The 15,957-nt window shown below is 44.4% G+C and overlaps 1 protein-coding gene and 1 pseudogene across 1 annotated transcript in view; both read left to right on the forward strand.

The window, feature by feature from the left end:
- The first annotated feature begins 210 nt into the window (after positions 1–210).
- The window catches only part of LOC126210648 (uncharacterized), a 31,542-nt gene continuing 15,795 nt past the window's right edge, over positions 211–15,957 (forward strand). Inside the window, exon 1 of the mRNA XM_049939972.1 lies at positions 211–341. The gene's annotated coding sequence lies outside the window, so the exon portion shown is untranslated. The remainder of the gene's footprint in view (positions 342–15,957) is intronic.
- LOC126210999 (5S ribosomal RNA) lies at positions 9,184–9,301 on the forward strand (annotated as a pseudogene).

Below are 15,957 nucleotides of genomic sequence, written 5' to 3' on the forward strand. Positions count from 1 at the left end.
GAGTTTTTTTAACCAGTCCACGACGATTGAATGACGTTCCATCCCTCACACGCTTCGCTCGGTACGGAGGACGCAGAGACAAATGGCTGCGAGGTTGTGATCAGCGCTGAGCCAGTGGTTGTTCGCGTCGGTGATGTCACCTTCCGGGGCGCCCCTTCTGCCTCCCCTCCCCAGCTCCTTGCCCCAACCGCGGCAATCCACCCCACCCCGCCGTGCGCGCTTGTCGCGGCTGTTTTTATACTCCGGCCCCGCGCGGGCCGTTTCACAAGTGGAGCAGTCAGTGTGAGTAGAAGAGGAATTCGTGAGGCCCTGCTGGAATCTACAAGGAGTCTGCTATCAAGGTGTGTTCCTCTGAGGACTGTTGGCGTCTTATTCACAACTCTCTAACGTGAATGTCGGTCTTTCAATAGTCTTTCGCGATGTGTTCGACTTCAACTATTTGGAAGGTTTGTTTGGCGTGTAAGGTGTTGACATCATACGCAGCGACGTTCCACCCTCTGCCATGCACCTCACGGTGGTTTGCAGAGTATAGATGGAGAGTTTACTGTTATCACACATCCGCAGATGGGTTGAGCTGTTCTTATCTCAGTAAGTCAGTGGACGCTCTTACATTCGTTTCCTAGTTCATTCGATATGTTGTTGTTGTTGTTGTTGTTGTTGTTGTGGTGGTCTTCAGTCCTGAGACTGGTTTGATGCAGCTCTCCATGCTACCCTATCCTGTGCAAGCTTCTTCATCTCCCAGTACTTATTGCAACCTATATCCATCTGAATCTGCTTAGTGTATTCATCTCTTGGTCTCCCTCTACGATTTTTGCCCTCCAATGGTAAATTTGTGATCCCTTGATGCCTCAGAAAATGTCCTACCAAGCGATACCTTCTTCTGGTCAAGTTGTGCCACAAATTTCTCTTCTACCCAATTCTATTCAATACCTCCTAATTAGTTATGACATCTACGCATCTAATCTTCAGCATTCTTCTGTAGCACCACATTTCGGAAGCTTCTATTCTCTTCTTGTCTAAACTATTTATCGCCCACGTTTCACTTCCATACATGGCTACACTCTATACAAATACTTTCAGAAACGACTTCCTGACACTTAAATCTATACTCAATGTTAAAAAATTTCTCTTCTTCAGAAACGCTTTCCTTGCCATTGCCAGTCTACCTTTTATATCCTCTCTACTTCGACCATCATCAGTTATTTTGCTCCCCAAATAGCAAAACTCCTTTACTACTTTAAGTGTCTCATTTCTTAACGTAATTCCCTCAGCATCACCCGACTTAATTCGACTACATTCCATTACCCTCGTTTTGCTTTTGTTGATGTTCATCTTATACCCTCCTTTCCAGACACTGTCCATTCCGTTCAACTGTTCTTCCAAGTCCTTTGCTGTCTCTGACAGAATTACAATGTCTTCTCCATGGATTTTAATACCTACTCCGAATTTTTCTTTTGTTTCCTTTACTGCTTGCTCAATATACAGATTGAATAACATCATTCTCCAGTGCCTAATAAATGTTTTCCGAATGTACCTCGCAGTTTGTTTCGATGATGAAAATTGCGGCAGATATGGCAAAGTGCGTTTAAACACGACACCAACGTAAACAGGCTACGCTAAGGTCAATTTGTTATCACATTTATTTGGCATTCACATTTGCTGACTTCGGAAACTACCAAATTATCACTTTCCCAACATATCCAAGATTTAGGAATACGCTACAGACTAGCGTGTCACCACACTCAAGATTTCAATAACGCACTCTTGCCCTGGTCTCTTGAGAAATGCGTAGGAATTTGTCTTGTAATTGGCTGCTCGGTCGGTTCGACCAAGTACGAGTGTTACGGAATTGCTCCGTGAGCTTCGGAAGAAGAGGATGTTTTACCCAAACAATTCTGAGCATGTTTAGACAACCTCAATTTGCAACAGACTGCAAAACGAATCTAATGCCTCAGCTTTGATCTGGCTTTCGGACAAATTATGCGTATAAGGCAATCGTTTCTCCTTTGTTCCATTTGCTAGTGGAACAGAAAAAGAAATAATTTAAAATGTGGAAATGTTTCAAAGTACCTTTCGCTACTTCTTGTACAGAATATGTGGATGAATCTGGACACAGTTCGCTTTCAAAGTGTATGAAGCCTACTTCCGATATGGTGTTTAAAATTATTATGGAGTGTAGCCATGTATGGAAGTGAAACGTGGGCGATATATAAAATTAAAATTATAGTCACTACGTATAACGTCGTAAGCTTATCTTTCCCGGACGCGTTCTGCGTGAGACGTAGCGCCGGGGGTTAGATACACATACGGAAGTCAACATTGCGCCATGAATTCGTGTACGTCATTTGTCAGGTCAGATAATTCCCCTTCCCGCGGTAGGTACACCACGCCATATCGAGTACAGTCGCGTACGATAGGATTACTTCATACTGCAGCCAAGTGGCCGACGCACAGACTTTCTGGCGTACTTAACAGGCAAGTGTAATGCGCCAGTTGAGGATTACGCTGCGGCTACAGGTCAACATCTACACGAGTGCTCTGTAATCCACACTTAGGTGTCTGCCATAGGATTCGCAGAACCACTTTTGAGACTTTCTTGACCGTTCTACACTCAAATAGCAAGTGCAAAAAAGTACATTCAAAGTTTTCTGTGAGAACTCTGATTTCCCGCGCTTTAAACTGTTCAGTTCTCGCATGTAGCTGGCAGTCAACATCAGGAGGAAACATTTGATTCCGCAACTGTGTTACCATATCTGACTCCCCACCCCCACCCAACGTTTTCCATAGATGGCCTCCCGTCACCACTACGAAATGTGACCTTTGACAGAAATGACGAATCCATTCACACAAGTGAGACGATATTTCGTAGGCGCGCAATTTTATCAGATACCCCCGTGGTTACTACTAGCGTGAGACAGAAAGCGAGTGTTAGAAGCCTTCTCGAAATCGAGAAATACGAAATGAACGTATGTTTACGACCAGACAATCAGACGTCAAATTCCAGGTATGCCATTTGCAAACAGGAACAGAAGTAATAAATTGTAACGTCGTCGTCCGAACAGTGAAAATGTAGTTATTGGTAATTTTTTCGTTATTTTATGGGGAGTGTTAGTGAGAAAGTTTCGAAAAGGTTTGAAATTGTGTAAAGTTCGTTCAGGTCGCTAAGTGCTCTCACTTCCAAAACCTGGGTGAATATAATCCAGGTATTTGGGCGTCGTGATCTACGCTTCCACAGTATATATATAAGTTCAATACTAGTTTGTGTTAAAATCTTAAACTAACATTATACATCTTAATGAGCAGGTAATGACATAATTTTAAATTTTTAAATTCGCTAAATAAGTATATGAAATACTGAAAATAAATTTTTGTTACCGCTGGAAGTCATTAGGTAGGCAACCCGCAACTGACTTACTGTCTGTTCAGTAGTATAGGTTTTTGCCACATTTCACATCAGTGGTATGTTTGTAGACTTCCCTAAAACATTAAGATAAATCTGTGCTTTTTAAGATTTCCGCACAATTGCTTCAATGTCGAACATGGTCACCACACATTTCGACGACGCACACGAACCGAAAAACCCCCGTGGGTGCTACTTGCGTGAGACAGAAAGCGAGTGTCCAGTGAGGGAGAGAGGCTTAAAGCAAGAACTGCACGGCTTAAAACTTTCAGGACAGTGAGTGGAAAAAAACGCCTTCGTCGACCTATCATTCGTGTTACAATAACAAAAAATACGTAATCCAGAAGTAGGTCCTATTTCCAATGACGTTACAACACCTTGCTGAATGTGCACAGTTAGTGGCGACCAATCGCTGAAAGTGTGTTTGTTTATACCTCCGCTGAACGTGCGTTGATGGAAGTATAGCTCCAGGTGACTATTTCTGAACGCAAGCTTTCGCTGCTGCCGCCACAGGACTCGCTGGCGAATAGTTCCCAGCTGCGGCGAGGGCGTGTGTTAATGATGCGCTTTTCAAGAACGTTACGGCGGTTTCCACCGACGGCGCATCGTTAGGTGACAAGGTAATCTCTCGTGTTTACGTTCAAAGAGAGAGAGAGAGAGAGCGCAGAGTCGGAGATGTTTCAGTCAAGCACGCTCCAGGGTCACTAAGAGCAGAAAACTGTCGCACGCCACTGGTGAAAAAGATCACTCCACACAAGAATTTAACAAACTCTCGTTGTCTGGCGTTTGTCATGCGCTGCCAGTGTTGCCACATCGGTCTGTGTCTCAGTTCAGGCTAGCAAGCTGCCGGCATAAGAGCAGAAGGCTTTACTGCCCGAAAAGGTACGTGACGAAGGGCACTTGTGCTGTCACACTTCCTTCCTCCTGCCACGAATGGCGCGTGGAGAAAAATGATTGTCGATAAAGCTCCGTGTGACATCTAATTTTCTACAGGGTGTCAAATCACCTATCAGCCGTCTAATTTCCGAACAGTTACCTTATTTGGCTACCAGTTTCAGCGATTTACTGTGTATGCCATCTTCAGGCCCACTGACAGACGTGTACATCTACATAGATATTCTGCAAATCACATTCAAGTGCCTGGCAGAGGGTTCATCGAACCAGTTTCACAATTCTCTACTATTCCACTCTCGTATAGCGCGTGGAGAAAACGAAGACCTATATTTTTCCGCGCAAGCTCTGAATTCTCTGTTTTTTTTTTTTTTTTTTTTTGTGGTGATCGTTCCTCCCTGCATAGGCCGGCGTCAACAAATTTTTTCGCATTCAGAGGAAAAGGTTTGTGATTGCAGTTTCGTGAGAAGATTCCGTCGCAACGAAAAACGCGTTTGTTTTAATGATGTCCACACCAAATCCTGTATCATTTCAGTGACTCTCTCCCCTCTTTCGCGATAATACAAAACGTGCTGCCCTTCTGTGTGTACTGTAAGACCTTCGGTACACACACCATCAGATTATTTGACTTGTCGCTCTAACGAAGTAGGCGAGTGTCAGCAATATGTCTCGTGGTCTTATCGTGGCGTGTTTATCTTCTGCCGTTAGGTCAGACGATAGAAATGCCACTTGCATGCTTAGAGCAGCAGATTGACGGTGACCAACTTTAAACAGAACTTGATTAATTTTCACACACATTTATTAAAATAACTAGCATAAACATTACGTAACTGGATTCTGGATGCTATTTACAATTGACAATCTGAAGTTCCTTTGGCCTTGGTACGTTAATCTTATTCTCACATATCTCTGATACTTGACAAAATGTCTATTCATTTATCTTCATGGCTATGTACAGGAATATGGTAATCTTATTAGGCGCAGACTGAAACTTGACTATAGACTGGTACAGACTAATACAGACTGGTGCAGACAAATGCAGACTGACTAATCGGAGGTATGTACACTCGTTATAATACCTCGCGCGTTCAGGTATCACTGCGCGAGTGTGATCCGCGAGGTTCGAGTCCTGCCTCGGGCATGGATGTGTGTGATGTCCATAGGTTAGTTAGGTTTAAGTAGTTCTAGGGGACTGATGACCTTAGATCTGAAGTCCCATAGTGCTCAGAGCAATTTGAACCATTGCAATTCGGCATTCGTGCGATGACTGAAAGATGGAACAATTTCTGAGGACAGGTTTCAGCACTTCGGTACGTGGAGAGAAGGAAAAATAAGGGTTCGAGGTGATCAAACATCATAAGCTCGGGACTGGCACTTCTTAACGTCAGTTATAGGCACACGGAATCCTAAAGTATTGTTTTGGCTACAGGCTGTGCACCTGTGACCTTAAGACAGGTTTCGCAACGAGTAAGCTTCACTTTCCCCGTGGGAATGTCAAGGCGAAGTTTCGAATCCTATCCGTTACCTCGGTCGGACGACCACGTGGTATGCAAATTATTCAAATATGCGTCGACATACGTAACTCCAAAAGCCACTGTAGCGCGTGGAGGAGGGTCCATCGTACAAATATTGGTGTATTTTAGTTCTATTGTGTTCGCACGCTGCGCGAGGGGAAAATGACTATTTTGTCTTTACGGTGTTCAGCGGCCTGCATGAAGTTCGTGAATGACGTTGTTTGTATACACGTAGACAAGGCAGCTTGTTTCAGTATTCTTATTTCTGGTGCGGCCAGTATCGGGCCACAAAAGATGAGTCAAAGACAAAGATATCAGTTAATAATTGGCAACCAATGCTGTACAATCGCGATAAAGTCATGAGATGTTCAATTGACTCTTTTACTAGAACATGTTACGCGTTTCGGGATTACACCCATCTTCAGACATCTGTTACAAAAAAGGACAAAACCTAAGTGAACAGCACACTCAACACGTCTCAACGTTACAGAAAATGAGATCAGGTCATATGAGTTACATACCACGAACTTCAACTCCTTCCTAACAACCAGGCGTACAAGATATCAGTTCTTTGTCACGAACTGTCAAACACAGAAACACTGCGCATGTCACTGCATAGAGGAAGGTTCAGAGTTTTATGTCCGCACAGACACTATTCCATACACTGAGCAGGAGCACCATCACCATGTGTTGCTCGAGAAACATCGGTAGTACATTTTATTCCGCACAAGAACCAACAGGTCGCAGTTTACTGAATCGATACCTTAAACAATTTGATTTCTGCTCTTGAAAGTACTGCCACATGTGGGACAAAGCCTCTGTCTTATGTACTTCCACAGAAGAAAAAAAATCGCAGGCAGTGAGGTTTGTTAACCTGGGAGGAAAGCAATAAACAGGATTTTGTTGGCCACCTCCTGCAATCCTACGTCGTGGGGCGGTGTTGAGATAACGCCGCACCTAAAGGCCAAAGTGAGCGGGGCGCCATCATGCATGAAAATGAAATCATTCGAATCTTCCCCAAAAAAGAAACGTCCATAAGCTCTGGGAGCAGAAACGGCACAAAAGTCATTTTCGGTGAGTCATTCATGTTTGACAACGCCGCCAGAATTTTATGACCCCCAAATTCTTACATTACGGCGTTTACTTTATCCGGTAGAATATGAAATGTCGATTCGTACCTTCTCTGTTACGGTCGCCGGGACGCAGCTGCTGCTCCAACTGCAACTTCTAAGGCTTCATACGCAGGCGTCGCATCGTTGCAGACCAAGCCACACCGTTGCACAAGGAAGCAGAAATGCCCGACATGTCCGTCTTGTGGATTTCACAGGGCTTCGTGTGAACGCGTCTCGGATACGCTCGACATTGTCATCAGACCTGCGTGGACGACCAGCGCTCTTACCTTCGTTCATTCAACCAGCTTCCAACAATTTTGTATACCAGTGATAAATCTGCTTGTTCAGAGGCGGCTTCTGAGTGAATCGGAGGCCGAATGCAAGTTGCACCTGAACAGTGGTTCAAATGGCTCTCAGCACTATTGGACTTAACATATGAGGTCATTAGTCCCCTAGAACTTAGACCTAATTAAACCTAACTAACCTAAGGACATCACACACATCCATTCCCGAGGCAAGATTCGAACCTGCGACCGTAGCAGTCGCGCGGTTCCGGACTTCGCGCCTAGAACCGCTCGGCCACCGCGGCCGGCACCTGAACAGTGGATTGACTTCGCGCAAATTCCAACACACACACAATGATTTCTCATGTGGTGTACTCGCCATTTTGCTATGAACAGCGCAGCAGTCTAAAAACTTCGAACGTTTCTGTATCCAATGGCACGCGCAATGTATTTCTATCTTCTATAGTTTGTCCATAACTGAAATCTATTCTATATTTTTGAATCACCCGGTACGCTCATCAACAGCGATATTGCAGGAGATACAGGTTAAGATACAAAATACATTCTGTACGTATGCGACACGTTCATGATTGAGTTTGGTATAATTTATTATTGTGCCCGCATATAATTCCCGTACATTTTATCGGAACTTTTACTTTAATTTTTAATTGCTTTCTAGCACATCCGCCTTGTTACATTAGATTTAGCGTACTTTACAATAGGAGCGATATATTTTGTCAGACATGGGTGTTTTTACTATTGGTTCTTTACTATTCGGCCTTTTCGCCACACATCCATCATATATGTGCACATTTAAGTAAAATATACACTGCTAGATCAGTGAAGGTGGTGAACAGGTCACAAAAATTCAGTATGAGTAGATTCGAGTTCTACGGTACTAACAGAATAATTACTGCTAACATATCATAAACTCCAAAAAATAATTTTATTCATTGCTGTTACAATTTTTTCTACGAAAAAACGCACTGACCTTACCGTGATTGTAAATTCATATATATATATATATATATATATATATATATATATATATATATATATATATATAGCATTATGTGTGTCCATGTCGTTTTCTGTGGCTTGGCCGATTTGATGTGTGTACTAAGAAAAACGAACGAAAACACACACACACACACACACACACACACACACACACACACACACACACACACACACGTCCCAAAAAAACAAGGTCCACAGTATGCAAAATACAAATAATAAGCGTAAGTTTGACCACACAATACATCGTCTGTAATTAAAGCACGCTGTCTCATGTCTAAGAAGTAAAATGTGGCAAAAACCAATTAAAAAATAAAATTTCTGGAAAATCCACGGAATTTTGGTAAGGCGCAATATGTCCTGGGCAACCAACGCAATATTGTGAACGCGTTCCTGTAGCATACCGCGTTATGTTATACGTATCATCTGCTGGGCCGCTGAAGAAATAAACAAAGCAAGTTGGAAACTTGTGGTAAGTACTGTGGGACCAAACTGCTGAGGTCATCGGTCCATAGGCTTACGCACTACTTAATCTAACTTAAACCAACTTACGCTAAGGACAATACATACCCACGCCCGAGGGAAAAAAACAAGTTGGCTTGTGTATGTCCATACAATTTCATTCATCGACTGTGGGTTTTGTCATTCATTCTACGTAGGGGCCGTAAATCCATATCGTATTTTCATGATCCCTAAGCAATAGACGACGGGGTCAACAAAATTGTCAAGAATTATTCTAACTTTTCACAACATGGTTCTGCGAGAATAATTTCCCTTGTCTTCAAAGTATCCCAATTGAGGATCCTTCAGCATCTCGCTGACACTTTCGCGTGGACTGTGTGTAACGGTTCGATTCCCGGTTTGCGTGCCGTCACCCACCATACACGGCAATCTCTCGTTTTAAATGTACCTTAAAACTAGCGTGTTGTTCACCTGTAGAAATATCGCCGGTTATCGACGACGTTGGCAACGGTCTTGCCGCAGTGTATACACTGGTTCCCGTGAGATCACCGAAGATAAGCGCTGTCGGGCATGGTCGGCACTTGGATGGGTGACCATCCAGGCCGCCATGCGCTGTTGCCATTTTTCGAGGTGCACTCAGCCTCGTGATGCCAAATGAGGAGCTACTCGACCGAATAGTAACGGCTTCCGTCAAGAATAACATCATAACGGCCGGGAGAGCGGTGTGCCGACCCCACGCCCCTCCTATCCGCGTTCTCCACTAAGGATGACACTGCGGTCGGATGGTTCCTGTAGGCCATTTGTGGCCTGAAGGAGTGCTTTTTTTATCGACGACGTTATTAGATTTGAATTAACGTTACTTGAACAGCCCATGGCGATTTTATTTTACAGCATCCGATGCGATGACAGTGGAAAATTGGTGTTCCAGTTTCCCCAATCTGTCGTACAAAGCGATGTAGCTCGCAGGAAAGAATATCTGATTGAAATCGCCTTCAGAAAATTCTTCACGTGCATATAATAACCGGACCTCTGCTTCACTCCCGTACGCAGCTACAGCTAATACCTACGTGGGAAGTGCGACCTTGTACGTGCTTGGATTTTAAATCTCACCCAAAAAAACAGCGGTATGAGCTAATCGTCTGAAAACATGCCCGTCTCACCACATTTGAGAAATACCCTGTTGAAGGTCTAAGAGGGCAACTTTAGTAACGCGAAGAAACAAAATATCTGTATAATAGGACCAGAAAAACCGTATGTCACTTTCATGAGTTATTGCTATACTTCTCTCTGCTTGAAATAATTACTCTATCCCAACAAAAAACTTTCCGAGTGATCTGATAGTGTTGCACAGCTCTTTGGTCTTCAAACTGCGAGTGTGGGGCTTCAACAGCATGGTCAGAGAAAAGCGGAACTGAACGATATGCTCATCTGACTAAAACACTTTTTCCCATTCAACATCACTTTTGCATTCAAGCAGGCCAATGTTAAACGCCTTACTAATTACATTTGCAACAGGAAGTTGTGTGGAACTGCGAAAAAATATGCAAAATATACAAACTGAGTAGTCCATGCGCAAGATAGGCAACAGCAAGGATAACGTGAGGTTAGGAGCGCCGTGGTCCCGTGGTTAGCGTGACCAGCTACGGAACGAGAGGTCCTTGGTTCAAGTCTTCCCTCGAGTGTTAAGTTTAATTTTTTATTTTAAGTTTATGTGACAAACTCTTATGTCTTCATCACTTCTTTGGGAGTGATTATCACATCCACAAGAAAACCTAAATCGGGCAAGGTAGAAGAATCTTTTTACCCATTCGCCAAGTGTAAAAGTTAGGTGGGTCGAAAACATATTCCTGTCATGTGACGCACATGCCGTCACCAATGTCGTATAGAATATATCAGACGTGTTTTCCTGTGCAGGAATCGGTTGACCTATGACCTTGCGATCAAATGTTTTCGGTTTCCGTTGCAGAGGCACGTCCTTTCGTCTAGTAATCGCACGGTTTTGCGGTGCGGTCGCAAAACAGACACTAAACTTATTACAGTGCACAGAGACGTCAATGAACGAACTGACAGATCATAACTTTGTGAAAATAAAGAAAGTAAACTTTTCACTCGAGGGAAGACTCGAACCACGGATCTCTCGTTCCGCAGCTGCTCACGCTAACCACGGGACCACGGCGCTCCTCGGCTTTACACAATCCTTGATCTTGCCTATCTTGCGCAAGGACTACTCAGTTCGTATATTTTGCTTATTTTTTTCGTAGTTCCATACAACTTCTTCCTGTTTTCTCGATTTATCTGTGTTCAGTTTTTCAAGGCCTATCCACTGTGCCAACTTATAACTAAATCTGACGGGGGTGCGATGGGGAGGTTCCCTTGTTAGGTTAAGAAATTTGATTATGAAGTCTAAAGAAATGATCGTGTGTAACTTTACTTGTGATACAAGGCACTCACAACTTTTCCTCTAAACTTTTGACAATATCATTGGACTAATTCGCCTTCTGATACAATTGTACACTCTTTACATTATAATACACTACAAACATTGTCAAAGACGGTGTGCTACTGCAGTTGCGCTATTCACACACCTAGGTTAAGTACTTGTTTGTGAAAGTAAAAGATGCCACCCATGGCACTAGCTGATGACAGGAGCGTTTTGCACGCGAGTGGGAACAACGACTGTTTTTAGGATGAGTGATTTACATTCTAAGCACATTTTCGTATCTTTGCGAACGTTCGAGGTTACGCACTTCCTTCGTCAGTCTGGCCAGAGCGCGAACTGAGATCCCAATTGACCCGCCCCCCTCTCGATGACATAAGTGCTCAAGAGCGCGGGACCCACGTCGAAAGAAGCGACGATCCACACGCCAGCACAGCATTTTTTTTTTTCATCACGGACCACACGGAGAGTTGTCTCTGGGATATGGGACGAAGTGAAATATTTGCACGAATTTTAATACAGTGAATTTACATTACTGTATTACAGCGCTAATGCTAATCAGTAGTTTTTATTTTATACATAATGGTTAGACTCTAGACATTCACCAGCAATGTAATGTGAATAGTCTTTCAGAAAATTAAGTGGTTTTCTGCTATTGGACTCCGACATTTTCAGAAGACAAAGTATATACAGTGCCGGACAGTAAATGACAGAACAACGCTGAAGATATGGACTTTGAAGGGAAGGCTGTTGCTAAGGCAGAATAATCAGAATTTCTGGAAGTGTGTGCATTGGTGAGGAAATGAATTGGAAGAAACACACTGATGTGCTGAAACGTTTAGGTTTACCTACTTCTGCTGTTAGGGTTATTGCAAATTTTGGTGATAAACTTACCAGTAAATTAGCCTACTATGCCTATTTTCATTCATTGCTTTCATATGCCATCATAATTTGGGGTAATTCATCATAAAGAGCAAGGGAGCGTCGTCGACCTGCTCATCCAATTCCAGTGGCATACGTTGGAACGGAGGTGTTATTTGTCACACTGCTGTATACTGTCAAAATTCCGTGAGTGTACTTTCCTAGTAAAGTCAGCCACTATATTTCTTCCCCCTACGTACAGTTCACGTAAAGACTGTGAACGTAAAATAAAGGTGGTTAGAGTAAACATGGAGGCATAACAACAATCGTTCTCCGTGAGGACACTTCGCGACTGGAGGAGGAGGAAACGACACAGATACACAAAGTACCCTCCGCCGCACACCGTAAGTTGTCTCCTGGAGTACAGATGTAGACATTCACATTTTCGTCAGCCGCCCTGAACCAGAATCTTGGTTAGGAGCTGGTGCGTCCTCTTGCCTTTCACATACCCGACTGACTTCACCAGTCCAGGAGGCACCTGCAGACACGTAACTGTTATAGGTGAAAGAAGCACCTAACGACAGAAAAAAAAAAACCCTGAGACACGTCGGAGTTAAATATCAAGTCTGTAGGTAGGTAATACAGTATGTATCTAGCCACAGTATCATACTATCAAACTTAAGGGGGGGATCGAAAGCTTTCCATTGGAGGGCATTGCTGCAGCGTCTAAAGCAACGTAGCGCGACCCCGATGCAGGTACATAAGCACCGAAATGGAGACGGAGGAGTAGTAGGGCATTCATATCTTTCCAACGCGCTCGCGATAAATGCGTTATTACCAAATGCGTCCAAAAAGGACCAGCGTGCTGTAATTTCTTTTCTCGGCTGCTTAAGGAAAAACAGCGTCAGACGTAAGTTGGAGAATGTGGAAAGGTGCGCCAAGGGTGGCATGATATTGCACGTCCCCATATCGCAAATGTCGTAGCACAAAAGTTATGCCAACTGAAGTGGAAGATACTCGAGCGCCCGCCCTGTGTTCCTGATCTGTCCCCAACTGAGTATCATGCCTTCAGTCCCTTAAAAAAAAGGCCTTCAAAGGTCGACGATTTCTGTCGGACGGAGACGTGCAGCAGGCAGCTACGGACTTTTCAGGCAGCAGTATACGGTGTTTCACCAAACGTGTATCTTAAGCCTGGTCCGTCGATAGGACGACTGCCTCAAAACTAGCGGCGATTTTGCCCGATTGGTACACCTATTTTGGACTGTACGACATTCGAACGGAAACTTTCTGATCACCCTTTATACAATACCGGCCATTAAAATTGCTACACCAAGAATAAATGCAGATGATAAAGGAGTATTCATTGGACAAATACATTATACTAGAACGGACATGTGATTACATTTTCACGCAATTTCGGAGAAAGCAGTGCCCAGAACAATCACCTCTGGCCGTAATAACGGCCTTGATACGCCTGGGCATTGAGTCAAACAGAGCTTGGATGGCGTGTACAGGTACAGCTGCCCATGCAGCTTCAACGCGATACCACAGTTCATCAAAAGTAGTGACTGGCGTATTGTGACGAGCCAGTTGCTCGGCCACCATTGAACAGACTTTTCAATTGGTGAGAGATCTGGAGAATGTGCTGGCCAGCGCAACAGTCGAACATTTTCTGTATCCAGAAAGGCCCGTACAGGACCTGCAACATGCAGTCATGCATTATCCTGCTGAAATGTAAGGTTTCGCAGGGATCGAATGAAGGGTAGAGCCACGGGTCGTAACACATCAAAGTGCCGTCAGTGCGAACAAGAGGTGACCGAGACGTGTAACAAATGGCACCCCATACCATCACACCGGGTGATAAGCCAGTATGGCGACGACGAATACACGCTTCCAATGTGCGTTCACTGCGATGTCGCCAAACAAGGATGCGACCATCATGATGCTGTAAACAGAACCTGGATTCATCCGAAAAAATAACGTTTTGCCATTCGTGCACCCACGTTCGTCGTTGAGTACACCATCGCAGGCGCTCCTGTCTGTGATGCAGCGTCGAGGGTAACCGCAGCCACGGTCTCCGAGCTGATAGTCCATGCTGCTGCAAACGTCGTCGAACTGTTAGTGCAGATGGTTGTTGTCTTGCAAGTGTCCCCTTCTGTTGACTCAGGGATCGAGACTTGGTTGCACGATCCGTTATAGCCATGTGGGTAAGATGCCTGTCATCTCGACTGCTAGTGATACGAGGTCGTTGGGATCCAGCACGGCGTTCCGTATTACCCTCCTGAACCCACCGATTCCCTACTCTGCTAGCAGTCATTGGATCTCGACCAACGTGAGCAGTAATGTCGCGTTACGATAAACCGCAATCGCGGTAGGCTACAATCCGACCTTTATCCAAGTCGGAAACGTGATGGTACGCATTTCTCCTCCTTACACGAGGCTTGACAACGACGTTTCACCAGGCAACGACGGTCGATTGCTGTTTGAGTATGAGAAATTGGTTGGAAACTTTCCTCATGTCAGCACGTTGTAGGTGTCGCCACCGGCGCCAACCTTGTGTGAATGCTCTGCATATCACAGCATCTTCTTCCCGTCGGTTAAATTTCGCGTCTGTAGCACGTCATCTTTGTGGTGTAGCAATTTTAATGGCCAGTAGTGTGTTATGAATCACATAATTTCTACAGGTCCGTTTTCCAGTAGTTGTAAAAGTTATAGAATTATCACAGTCAGTGAAGCTTACTAACCGGTGGAAGGCCAGCGTCATAATTTAGTATATGTACTCTTGGCAATGCAAATGCGTGCTGGAGGGTACGTGTGTTTGAAGCTGAATCGATAAAAATAAATTTATGTTGTAGTGAACATGCCCGCAACCTGTATCCTGTAATTGCGCCGTTAATCAAACGCAAAACATACTTGAATGTTCTGGTGCAATAGTCCGCAGAAGCCTGCTTTCTTTCCGAATGCTACAGCTCGAGCGAAGCGGCCCAGAAGAACGCCTGGCGCGTATACTTGGCCGCCTGACAGCTCGACCCACATCAGATCTGACGTCACGTCGTAATGACGTCACGCCGGAAGAAAGCGAGGCAGCCCGCGCCAACTGGGCGTGGCACAAGCCGTACTGCGCATGTGCCCTGAAACCGAACAGTTGGTGGCTCTCTAGAGGACACGGCTGTAGAACCATCACAACATCACTACGAAATTGCCGTTGAAGTTAGGCACTGCGTCCGTCATTAGCATACGATATAGAACCCATACGACCCTATAAGAATTCTCATTCCCACAACATACCGTCCGATGAAGCCGGAATTTTACATACAACCAAATTGACGCCACAACATATCGTATGATGACCCATTCGCCAATGGTGCCGTGAGCTGCCATTTCGACATACCGCAATCATTCTATTGGCAATGTTTACAATGCATTTGAACTACTTAATGCGCTCATCCCTTGGCCTCCCCCTGCAATTTTTATCCTTCACACTTCCGTCCATCATTAAATGTCGATTCCTTCGTGTTGGCGCTGGCCAGAATGGCCGAGCGGTTCTAGGCGCTTGTCTGGAACCGCGCGACCGCAACGGTCGCAGGTTCGAATCCTGCCTCGGGCATGGATGTGTGTGATGTCCTTAGGTTAGTTAGGTATAAGTAGTTCTAAGTTCTAGGGATCTGATGACCTCAGCTGTTAAGTCCCATAGTGCTCAGAGCCATTTTTTTGAACCTTCGTGTTGCAGAATATACCACATCAACTGATCCGTCTTTTTAGTCAAGTTGTGGCAATGGCAGCTCGTAAGTGTACGTTCTGGCTGTTCACACATTTTTAAATTCAAATATGATAGTGCGAAATAAATATGCAGTTGCTCTTATCACTTCAGCCACTGTCAATAGTAATAATAATAAAATAATAATTACAACATGCGTAAAATGGCTCTGAGCACTATGGGACTTAACATCTATGGTCGTCAGTCCCCTAGAACTTAGAA

The sequence above is a fragment of the Schistocerca nitens genome, chromosome 10 (assembly GCF_023898315.1).
Source record: "Schistocerca nitens isolate TAMUIC-IGC-003100 chromosome 10, iqSchNite1.1, whole genome shotgun sequence".
Lineage (NCBI taxonomy): Eukaryota > Metazoa > Arthropoda > Insecta > Orthoptera > Acrididae > Schistocerca > Schistocerca nitens.